Genomic DNA, 12,918 nt, shown 5'->3' with positions numbered 1-12,918 from the left:
ATGATGTTTACTTGACACATGAACTTAAATCAGTTTTTGAGAAGCATCTAATAAAGCTCAGTGACTGGTTTGAAAAATGTTTTCCAGAGAATATGGAGAAATTTGTATGAATCCAAGACCCATTCAGTACCAAGGCCCCATCTGAATTTGCTTCTACAGAAGAAGAAAAACTAATTGAGCTCTCCTGTGACAAGACTCTCAAAGTAAAATTTAGCAGCATGGGACGAGTTTTGGCTATCTATTAACAATGAATATCAGCTGTTAAGTGCTAAAGCCCAGAGAATCCTCGTTCCATTTGCAACAACATATCTGTATGAAGTCGGGTTTTCGGCTGTTGCTGTAATAAAAGGAGCCAACAATTGGATAATTCCGCCTCCTAAGCATAAATTGTGATATAGCAATGTATCACACATGTTTTATGTGAGTGGTTTTAATCGTTCTGTAATAAAATCTTTGAGTTTTAACTTACTTCACTATTGTGCGCCTCCTATATTTTCTCATCTATACAGAGTTTTACCCTTTGGGAAAAAGGGACTTCTGGGAGTGCAGCACCACAAACATTTTATGTATGGACATTATCTGGACTGTCTGTTAAAATTACACATATTGCACAAAAAATGGCATTAGCCTTATTTCTTATTGAAACTACACCCAATAGCCTTTTACTGCAGAGACTACTGTTTGGGCTGTGTGTTTATATTGGTTTGTATGAGTTGCGCGGTGCAGTGGATCTTGAGTATACAGATGCCAGTGTATTTTAAACAGCACTGTTGTGTCTCAGTATCTGAGACTATGTATTATTATGCCTTTTATTTTGTGGGATGGCCACACCCACACTGACTGCCCCCTGTCCAATACTGCTATACAAGCAAAGCAGGGTAATGGTTCAACAATGGTTACCAGTGACAGTGGCGTAACTACGGAGGGTGCAGGGGGTGCGGTTGGGATGGGGCCCGGTGGCTTAAGGGGCCCACTGGCCCAGCGATCGCACCCCCTGCACTGTCCATTTGCTGGGTGCCCGATGAGATTGTGTTACCAGCGGGCGCCCAGCTCCTTCTCCTCTTTCTCCCCCCCGCCCCGGCGCCAGCAGAATCCGGACGACGGAGCTCACTCCTGAGCTCCAGCTTCCGGGTCCTGCAGTGCACTATGGGAGTGACGTCATGACGTCACTCCCATAGTTCCGAGGAGCGGGTGCCGGGGATTGACGTCAGCAGCAGGCACTGGAGCGGGGTTTAAGGTAAGTATGTTTTTTTATTTGTGTATGTCGGTGTGGCATTACAGGGGCCTGCCTCACTACTGGGGGCATTACAGGGGCCTGTCTCACTACTGGGGGCATAATATTGGGGCATAATAGGGGCTTTACTACTCGGGGCATAATATGGGGGCATTACAGGGGCCTGCCTCACTACTGGGGGCATAATATGGGGGCAATTCAGGGGCCTGCCTCACTACTGGGGGCATAATATGGGACCATTACAGGGGCCTGCCTCACTACTGGGGGCATAATATGGGGGCATTACAGGGGCCTGCCTCACTACTGGGGGCAATACAGGGGCCTGTCTCACTACTGGGGGCATAATATTGGGGCATAATAGGGGCTTTACTACTGGGGGCATAATATGGGGGCATTGCAGGGGCCTGCCTCGCTACTGGGGGCATAATATTGGGGCATTACAGGGGCCTGCTCACTACTGGGGGCATAATATGGGGGCATTACAGGGGCCTGCCTCTCTACTGGGGGCATAATATGGGGGCATTACAGGGGCCTGTCTCGCTACTGGGGGCATAATGTGGGGCATTACAGGGGCCTGCCTCACAACTGGGGGCATAATATGGGGGCATTACAGGGGCCTGCCTTACTACTGGGGGGCATAATATTGGGACACTACAGGGGCCTTACTACTGGGGGCATAATATTGGGGCATTACAGGGGCCTTACTACTGGCTGCACTGCAGGGGGCATTACTTTTAGGGGCATTACTACAGGGGCCATTATTACTGCTGGGGGCACTGCGTAAGGGGCACCATTACAGTAGCCATTGCATAAGGGACACCATTGCAGTGGGCATTTAGTGTTTTAGGGGAACTACTGTGGGCAATGTGTAAAACCTAAGTTAGGGGGGTCCCCTTAAAAATGTTGCTATGGGGCCCAAAAAAATCTAGTTACGCCCCTGACCAGTGATATATGAGTAGTTGGGACATGAAGTCCAAACTTTACTGTGCTCATTAACTATGTCCTTTATGTATGTTTGCAACATCCAGGAGACTCCCAAATATTGTGGGGTCCCATAGACACAATCGGGAAGTTAACCTGCCGCGTTCTACCCAATTCCTAACTGATGATGCAATTCTCACCGAGGGCCTGATTCAACAAGGAACGCAGTCGCTAATAGGCACGTAATCGGTTGAATGTTGCATTCTGCGCATACGTATGCATCTCAGTGTTCGTGCATGAACCAGCAATTCTGACGGGAAATGCAATTGCAGACCCAGAGCACAGTGATTGACAGGAAGTGCCATTTGCAGGTGGTGACGGGGGGTGGTCGGGCAAATGCAGATGTGCCATTGCATTTCAATGCTGTTGCAGGGGTGCGTGGCCATAAGCAGCCATAGCACTGATAGTATGTGTGGCTGTTAGCAATTTCTGAGTAAGGTTAGGGCTTGTGCAAGTGTGCTTGCATCCGATGTTACCGAATGGTTCGCTATGTTGGGCGTCCTTATGTCAGGCTGTGATCGCAAACATTTACATATCACTGCTGATATTGGCAACTGCGGTGCGTGCGTATAAGCAGAATTGCGATCCGTAGTGAATCGGGCCCTAAATCCCATTCTGCCCCTATTGGATGAGGCAGCAATTCAGAGCATTGTGTTACAGGGGGTTAGGCTTTAAAGATACAATTTGTCTTATCCCGTGCATTGGTCACACCATCTCCTCTCTCACAATTAAATAAGTAGCCAAGTTCGGTTTTACACAGGGGCATTTCTAGTGAGGAGGGGGCCTGTGTGCAGTCTCCGTCACGGGCCCCCTCCTCTGCGTTCGGCAGACTGCAGCACTCTGAGCTGTGCGCGGCCAGTGCCAGAGTTATAGACTCTGGGCACTAGAGTGTCCCCAGAGTCTATAGCGTATGCGCAGGTCACCAGGAAAATGGGCGCGCCGGACATTTTCCCTGTACAGCGCATGCGCAAACTACGGGAAAATGGCCACTGCGGCCATTTTCCAGACGTTTTTACAGCGCCGGACCCCCGTGCTGATGTGGGACTCCGGAGAGGTAAGTATATTATGGGTGCAGGGTGCGCGGTGCGGGGCCCCCCTGGACTCAGAGGTCCGTGTGCCACACACAACCTGCACCCATTATAGATACGCACCTGGTTTTACACCATCTTAGCCACAAGCCACTGAAGCAAACAAAGCTAAGCAAAAGTTATATTCAACAGTTATCAAATATGTCTTCTGGAACTCCTTGAAAGCAAAACCTGACACAAAAATGCTATTTTTTTTCTAATAATTTGGGAAACACTGTATATTATGATCATATCTATAATGGGTGCAGGGTTTGTGGTGCACACAGGCCTCTGGGTCCAGGGGGGCCTGCATCGGACACCCTGCACCCAAACTATACTTATCATGCACACTGGCCCTCTCAGGCATTAATACACGCCTGTGTACACTGTATTTTATTTTGAAATCAGTGTTGGCAAATATTGGTGCATATAGAGGGGCACCAAACTGCAAAGGACCTTTCTGCTATGTCTACCACCGCTGCACAGCAAATGTAAATACAGTATCAAACATCTCAGGTATTTCAACTTTGACATTAATAGCTTTGTTTAATAAACCAATTTGTATTTTTTATTTATGGTACTTAAAAACGGCAATTCACATTTTAAATGTTACTGGTGTTTTATCTAAAACACTATTGTACATCTACTTTAGCCAATAAATCACAGGCCAATAAGAGACAGACATAGAGTAATAGCAAGCACAATATTTACACCCCTTCATTCTGGAATTAAACATCTATATTTCCACCCAGGCTCCTTTATAGAAAGAAATAAGGCTCTTGTCTGCTGAGAGCTAATGTGCAAATTTGACAATGAAAGATACTACTGTACAATAAATATATTATGCTTCACAGGCCCCATTTATCACCTTCAAACATTAGCAAATAATTGTTCAAACTCGTCTCTACTAGAGGCACCTGTAATATATCACATGTCTCTTAGCCCTGCTGTCTTATTGAACTGGAAAACTGAGGACCATAAATGTTTTTTTCTTCTTTTTTTACATGACTAAAGGCTGTATAGGTATGAGAATATAATGTACAGAAAAATCACATCAAGAGTATATGCACATTGAGCATGCAATTTATTCTATATATAATTTCTACTTCTCATTTGCTCAACATTGCTAACTTTTATTCAAGCCAAAATATATGCAGTATTTTTAAACATTTTAAAGTAGGAATTTTTCACATATGTTTTTAATGCTCTGTCAGCTGTCTTTTGCCTGTAGAGTACATTTAAAGGGATACAGTTGAGATCCTGGTGGTCAGGCTGCCGGCATTGGATTCCCGATAGAAGTCAGACTCCTGGCATCAGTATCCCAACCGCCGGCATCCTGATGGTAAGTATTGGGGTTAAGGGGAGAGATAGGATTAGGGCTTTGCACTAGCAGGAGGGTTAGGGTTAGGCTGTGGGGGGGTTAGGTTTAGGCTGCGGGGAGGGGTAGGGTTAAGATAATTACCGTCAGGTGTTGGTATCCTAACCCTGTCGGTATGCCGGTGTTGGGATTCTGGGCCTGATTCAGACACAGTCGTAAGTGCTGAGCGCTCGCAACCAGGTCGATGGTGGCCCAGAGCGTATGCGCACGACGGAGCCAGCTCCATCATGCGCATGCGCGAGACCCGGATAGCGATGGTCAACCCGTCGCTATGGGTCTCGCACCAAAGGGGGGGTGCTGTCGATGTTGAGTGACAGCACGCCCCCTTTGGTAGGCGGGCCGGGGGGGGTGGTTGCCCAGACGGAGGCGTTCCCATGAGAACGCCTACCGTCTCGGGGCGGCCTCACTGACATCATAAGTGATGTCAGTGGGAGAGCTTTCGGCTCTGTTAGAGCCGAAAGCTCTCTGGGGCTTGCAGCCACGATACCCTACCACAAGGGTCTCGTCGCAAGCCCGAAGGTCGCGATGGTCAAGACCATCGCGACCATCATCCTGACCGCTCGCATTAGCTGTGGGTGGCAACCTACAGCAATGCGAGCGGCCAGGAGGCCACTCCATAAAAAAAAAAAAAAAAAGAACCCCTGATTCAGAGCGAGCGCTCTGTCAGAGCGTCCGGCTCTGAATCAGGGCCTCTGAGCGCCTGCATCGGGTACCCAACATCTTTATGTTTAATACTCTTTTTACCAACTGTATTTATATTGTCAAACTTTCTAAACAATGTCCTGTAATGGGATTATTATTATTAGCCTTTAGTTATATATGGCGCCACAAATCTTCCACAGCACCTTACAAGTACATAAATAAATAAATAAGTAAACAAGAAACCAGTGACTTACAGTACAAGGACATGGTTTATACACATTGCTGCATTAGCGATCATAACACTCAAATAAGAAACCGGCGTAAGCAACCAAGTGAAAGTATAAGTAAAGAGAAGCACAAGAGGGAAGAGGGCCCTGCTTGAGAGAGCTTACATTCTAAAGGGGTGTGCAGACACAGGCGTGACACAGATGGGGTAGACAGGGAGGAAGGAGCATGTAGCAGTGAGTTAGGATGAGAGCTAAAAGGCTTTGATGAAGTAGTGGGTCTTGAGAGCCCGTTTCAAGATTTGTAGAGAGGTGGAGAGTCTGATGGGGAGAGAGAAAGAGTTCCAGAGGTAGAGAGCAGCACGGGCAAAATCTTTGGCGTGGGAGGTAATAATCAGTTGGCAGGAGAGGCGCCATGCATTTAATGTAATGGTAATTGAAATAATCAGCAGCAGTTGAAAATCCCCAGTGTCTGATAGCTGATTTTTCAGACTACTGAAATGAAACTTACAAGAACACCTTTTAATAATTTCACAACAGAGAAATTTCTTATACAGCATGACTACTAAATCAGTCGGCCACATCTGCTATACTATACAGAATGCAAAAAAAAACAGCTTAGACTAGTGGTTCTCAATCTGAACCCTCAAGTACCCCCAACAGGCCATGCTTTGAGGATTTTTGTCTGTGTAAGCAGTAGTGATGAGAGGGTTCGTTTCCCTTGGAACCGAACTCACCCGAATTACGGGGATCCGAGGCAGATATGAGTCGGCTAGGGTTTTCCCGCCTGACTTGGATCTGAAAACGAGGCAAAACGTCATCATCCTGCTGTCGGATTCTCACAGGTTTTGGATTCTATAGCGGTCCCGCGATTCGCCGGAATATTCATTCCGGCTGTGGAGAGTGAAGAGAGAGGGAGCTGGGAACTGTGCTGTTAATACTTAATACTTGTTTTTGTTGATTGCATGCTGACGCTGTGCATAGGGGTTGGCTACTGTTGTCCATAAGGGCTGGCTGGCTGTTGTCTATAGAGGGGCTGGTTGGCTGGCTGTTGTGTCCATAGGGGCTGGCTGGCTGTCGTTGTCCTGTCCATAGGGGCTGGCTGGCTGTCATTGTCCTGTCCATAGGGGCTGGCTGTTGTACTTGTCCTGTCCAAGGGGCTGGCTGGCTGTAGTACTGTGTTGTCCAGGGGGTTAGCTTAACCACACTTGTCATCAGTGCAGGGGTGCTGTGCTGCTGTCTGTTAAGGGGCTGCTGCCTCTTTTCAAGGGTTTACCCCAGTGTTAAAAAAAAAATAAACAATTTTTTTTGGGTGGCGTGTTAGTCACACCTGTCATCGCCTTAGGTGCGCAGGGGTGCTGTGCTGCTCTCTGTCAAGGGGCTGCTGGCCCAAACATTTTTTATTTTTTTTGTGCATGTCAGCTACACCTGGCTGTCACTGTCATCGGAGTAGCTGCACAGGAGTGCTGTGCTCCTGTCTGTCGAAGAGCTGCTACCCAAAAAATTAACAATTTTTTTTTTTGCATGTCAGCCACTCATGGCTGTCACTGTCATTGACATAGCTGCGCAGGGGTGCTGTGCTCCTGTCTGTTGAGGGGCTGCTGCCCAAAAAATAAACAATTTTTTTGTGTGCATGTCAGTCACACCTGGCTGTCACTGTCATCGGAGTAGCTGCCCAGCGGTGCTGTGCTGCTGTCTGTCGAGGGGCTGCTGCCAAAAAAATAAACAATTTTTTTGTGTGCATGTCAGCCACACCTGGCTGTCACTGTCATCGGCGTAGCTGCGCAGAGGTGCTGTGCTGCTGTCTGTCAAGGGGCTGCTGCCTCTTTCAGGGGTTCACCCCCAGTGTAAAAAAAAACAATACATTTTTTCTGTGTGCGTGTTAGCTACACCATCAGTGAAAAAATAATTATAATTATTTTTTAATTTTGATAAATATTTTCATTGCATTTTGTAAACAAAACCAGTAATGAAAAAAAATCTTTTTTAAAAAGAACAAACATGAATATTGCAATGAGAACTTTTTTTTTAAGTTATTGGTTTACAAAAGTTTTTTTTTTAAATCTTAAACATAGCAGAAATGTTATCCTAACAGCTAATAAGGTTATATGCTCTAAAAAACTAAAGCCTATATTTACAGTCTAGTGTGTTATAGTGTGTTATTATGATGTTAGAATGTAGAAAGCCAAAAATTTGGTGGACCACACATGGCTGATTGATCAACCATGGCGTCTGGATTAGTGTCATAAGGAAGCGGAGCCTGCAAGCTGGGTGTCATGTTATGAGTTGGCCATATGGGGTATGTTGCTGTTAAGGGATCAGGCTGGTTATCAGTGGACACATTATTATAGTTGTTGTTATTCTGGGTTGCCATCTCCTGAAGAGTGTTTACCAACAGACTGAGACTACGTATCATCAGCTCAGCCATAGACACTTCCTGAGGAACAAAGCTCTGCTCTCTGGAGGGAAGCCAAATAGGTGGGAGACCCTATTCCAACATCTGAAGCTTTTCTCTCTCCACATAATCTATCTATTATAGATGAAAAAAAAATGTAATCGGGGACATCTAGCTCCTCTTTCTGTACCCTGCTCATCCTTTTTGGACAGGAAGTCCAGAATGGATCGTTTGGAAGAGGAAGGTCTAGCAACAGATGGGGATGGTCATTATCAAGACCTGGTCCCCCCAGTGGGTGTAGTCTGGGAGGTATTGGTTGGCATGCAGGCAGCGGAATAACAAAATCCTCCATGTTGTCTGTGCTCTCTATTCTGTTTTTCAGTTTGCGTTTCAGGTAGGAATAAAGTCGGCTACAGAACACAGAATCACTGGATGTCTTAGTGCATTCGGGCCAGATACGATCCATGAATTCCCAGACAGATTCCGGACAGATGAATCTTTTGCTTGTGATAATATTTGGTAATTCCTGGCAAAGGTCGGTGTTATATCCAGACACTTTGAAGACTGTAACTTTGAACTGTTTTATAGAAAACATGTGAATGAAACCTTTCCACACTGCAGAGCAGAACATGATGGAGAAATCCCTTGAAGTTCAGCACCCAGAGCATCTTTTTTCATGTTCTCTGAGGCCTCTCCTGACTGTGAAGAAAGATTCTCCACACTGTAGTCTTCCATTGTGAATTTTTAATGGTGATTTCAATGTTGTCCACTGGCTGAGATCCATCTCATCTGAGGGTTGGGTTTTCCCCATGCAAATGAGACAATTCACATCCAGAAGGTCTCTTATGTTTAGCTGTGGTGTCAGTCTCTCTTTTGGCAGAATTTGCAGAATCTTGGTCTTGGGGGCACCATGATGAATCAGACAGATCCTCCAGGGTAAACATCTGATCTGGTATTGTCTCTATTTCTATTAAACCTCTGTGTGTGAGTTTAGTAATCTGCCGCTTGTGGTGGAGCTCTTTTTCTGCTTTCTAAATGATCTCCAGACACAACGGAAAACTTAAACCTTAAACTAAAATGTTGCATTTAATGCTTTGTTTCGCTTGTTCACATAGCTAAGTAATATGGTTAAGTAGACAGTGGGAACAACGGGAATTAGAAGGCCACTAACTAACTCTGTTTTTTTTAATGTCCCCGAACAGAGCAGAAGGTTTGCAAAGGATTATTTAAGGCAAATGTTTATCTATTTTTGGAAAGCATACTTCCTGTTCCTGGTCCCCTTCTGGGATGAAAAAAATCCACTCCCAGCAAGCAGACATTGCACTCAAGAAAGAATTCCCAAGAAAGACACAACATAAGACTTAAACCTTAAATCTGAAGTGTTGCATTTAATGCTCTGTTCCACTTGTTCACTTATCTGATATGGTTAAGTGGACAGTGGGAACAACGGCAGTTTGAAGGCCACTAACTAACTCTGTTTTTTTTAATGTCCCTGCACAGGTTGGAAAATGCCTTTACAGAAGGCTTACAAAGGATTATTTAAGTCAATTGTTTTTTGGAAGCACTCTTCATGGTCCCCTTCTGGGATGAAAATCCACTCCTAGCCGCAGAAGCAAGGTGCAGGATTCTCAAGAAAGACACAACGTAAGGCCTTAAATCAGGAGTAGCCAACCTTGGTCCTTGAGAGCTCACATTTTCCAGATGACCTAGCTGGTGCACAGGTGTATTCATTACTCACCAAAACATTTAGAACGATCCACAGGTGGAGTTAATTATTATAGTTGTGATTCTGTGAGGAGACCTGGAAAACATGCACTGCTGGTAGCTCTCGAGGACCAGAATTTTCTACTCCTTCCTTAAATCATACATCTTACGCTTGTCCACATATCTGTGCTGGTCAACTGGCACTTTGAGGCCACTAACTAACTATGTTTTTTTTATGTCCCTGTACAGGTTGGAAATGTCTTTTTAGAAGGTTTGCAAAGAATTATTTAAGTCAATTGTTTATTTGTTTTTTGGAAAGCACTCTTCCTGGTACCCTTCTAGGATGAGAAAATCAACTCCCAGCAGCAGCAGCCATGCTCAAGGATTCTTCTGTGGCAAGGACTGATGTGAATGGATCACATTTTTTTTTGTAAATGCCTCCTCCCTCCCCTTATCCTTCATAATTTTTTTTCAGAATCAAAAAATGAAATTAAATTTACTACCAATCAACCCTCCCTGTCCCTGCCCTGCCTTCAACTGCATACATACTCCAATTCCCTCACGCCTCTCTTGTATAATAAAAGTGTTTCCTGATGTGCCATGTTTGAAGTTGAACTGAAATGTGTTTGTGCCACCCACTGCTGCAGTCAGCCAGTTATCTTGGTGCAAATTTTGGGCCTAAACTACAGTAGATGAAAAAAATCAATATTGTGCGCTGTGAGGTGGTTAAAATTGACTGGAAACAAGTGGAAATAAATGTTATTGAGTTTAATAATACTGTAGGAACAAAAAAAGGCCCATTTGATGTAATTTTAGCTGTTTTTATGATTTTTTAAGAAAAAATCCAGATCCAAAACCGAAAATGAAAAACAAAATACTGAGGTGAGGTTTTGGCAAAACCAATCCAGATCCAAAACCAAAACACAAGGGTCAGTGCACATCTCTAGTAAGCAGGAGGGATAATAACCGTCTCATCACAATAGATTATCTCACCTGTGCATGGTTAAAGAAATCCACAAAACATGGCATGTTGGTGGTACTTGAGGACTGCAGTTAAAAACAATCTCTGTAAATATGTAGTAGCTTTCAGAAATGAAAGCCCTTATGATTCTTACAAGCAAACAGATTTTTCATATGTGAATAACACATCACTTATTTGTTGCCCCTTGGGCTTCCCTACTCTGTTTATTCATATGTCATATCATAGGGGTAATTCTATCTGAGAAACATTTATAGCTTTGACAGTTTGGTATTGTTAAGAAATGTACACTATCTATAGTATATTATTCTTACTTGATTCATATTTGTTATGATGGTTTTGTATAGTTATATATAGGGGTGTGCACCGGCCACTTTTCGTGGTTTGTGTTTTTGTTTTGGATCTGGATCTTTCTTTGTGTTTTGGATCTGGATTGGTTTTGCCAAAACCACCCTTTCCGTGTTTTGGGTTCTGTGTTTTGTGTTTTGGATCTGTATTTTTTTTTTAAAAAGCATAAAAACAGCTAAAATCACATAATGTGTTGGTTATTCTGCTCCTATGCTATTATTAACCTCAATAACCTTAATTTCCACTCATTTCCAGTCTATTCTGAACACCTCACACCTCACAATAGTGTTTTTATGTCCAAAAGGTTGCACCGAGGTAGATGGATGACTATGCTAAGCGACACGAGTGGGCGGCACAAACACGTGGCCCATCTAGGAGTGACACTGCAGTGGCAGACAGGATGGCAGTTTGAAAAACTAGGCCCCAAACAGTACATAATGCAAAGGAAAAAAAAGAGGTGCAAGATGGAATTGTCCTTTGGCCCTCCCACCCACCCTTATGTTGTATAAACAGGACATGCACACTTTAACAAAGCAATCATTTCAGCGCCAGGGTCTGCCACACGACTGTGGCTGATATGATTGGTTTGTTTGGGCCCCCACAAAACAAGCTGGCAATTAATGTGTCCCTGCACAAACTGGCTCTACGGAGGCAAGATGTCGTCCTCATCCTCCTCATCCACCAATTCCTCACCCTCTTCAGTGTTGTGTACATCCTCACCCTCACAGAGTATTAATTCATCCCCGCTGGAATCCACCACCACAGGTCCCTCTGTACGTTCTGGAGGCTAGTCTCCCTGGAAGAGTTGATAATTAATTTTTATGAACATCATCTTCTCCACATTTTTTGGAAGCAACCTCCTGCGCCTTTCGCTGACAAGGTTCCCGGCTGCACTAAACACTCTTTCAAAGTACACACTGGAGGGGGGGCAACTCAGGTAAAATAGAGCCAGTTTGTACAGGGGCCTCCAAATTGCCTCTTTTTTACCTGCCAGTACAGGTACGGACTGTCTGACATGCCTACTTGGATGCTGTTACCGATGTAATCCTTTAACAGACAGACGCATGCTTGTCGCTGCTGCTTTGAAGATGCAGGTGCGGCTACTGCGCATACATTTCACACACAAACACATAAAAAAAGAAGATTATTTTATTTTGGTTGGAGCGCACTTTGGGGGTTACACCACCCTTTAACAGACAGACGCACACTTGTCGCTGCTGCTTTGAGGATGCAGGTGCAGCTACAGCCCACACAATTCACAAAGACAGAAAAAAAAGAAGAATTTTTTATTTTTTTGTGAAGCGCACTTTGAGGGTTACACCACCCTTTAACAGACAGACACACGCTTGTCGCTGCAGCTTTGAGGATGCAGGTGCAGCTACAGCCCACACATTTCACAAAGACAGAAAAAAAAAAGAAGAATTTTTTATTTTTTTTGGAGTGCACTTTGGGGGTTACAGCACCCTTTAACGGACAAGGCAGCAGGCCCTTTACTTATGACACAGGAGAATGCTTGGCGCTGCTCCTTTGTTGATGCACGTGCAGCCACAGTGCACACAATTCACACACACAGAAAATAATTCCTCCACCATTCTGTCAGTGGTGACAGTATCATATGCAGTGACAGTAGACATGTCAGAAAATGTTGGCACGTCCTTCTGTCTGGACCAAATGTCCAAACCGGCCCTTGACTTATGACACAGGCGCACGCTTGGCGCTGCTGCTGTGTTGATGCACGTGTGGCTACTGCGCATACATTTTGCACACAAACACAGAAAAAAAAGAATTGTTTATTTTTTGTGGAGTGCACTTTGGGGGTTACACCACCCTTTAACAGACTTATGGGACACAGATGCACGCTTGGCGCTGCTCCTTTGTTGATACACGTGCAGCCACAGTGCACACAATTCACAAACACAGAAAATATTTTTTTATTTTGATTGGAGTGCACTTTGGGGGTTACACC

Source organism: Taudactylus pleione, unplaced genomic scaffold (genome assembly GCF_031769625.1).
Source record: "Taudactylus pleione unplaced genomic scaffold, aTauple2 ptg000244l, whole genome shotgun sequence".
NCBI lineage: Eukaryota > Metazoa > Chordata > Amphibia > Anura > Myobatrachidae > Taudactylus > Taudactylus pleione.
Note: the sequence above shows the minus strand (reverse complement) of the source record.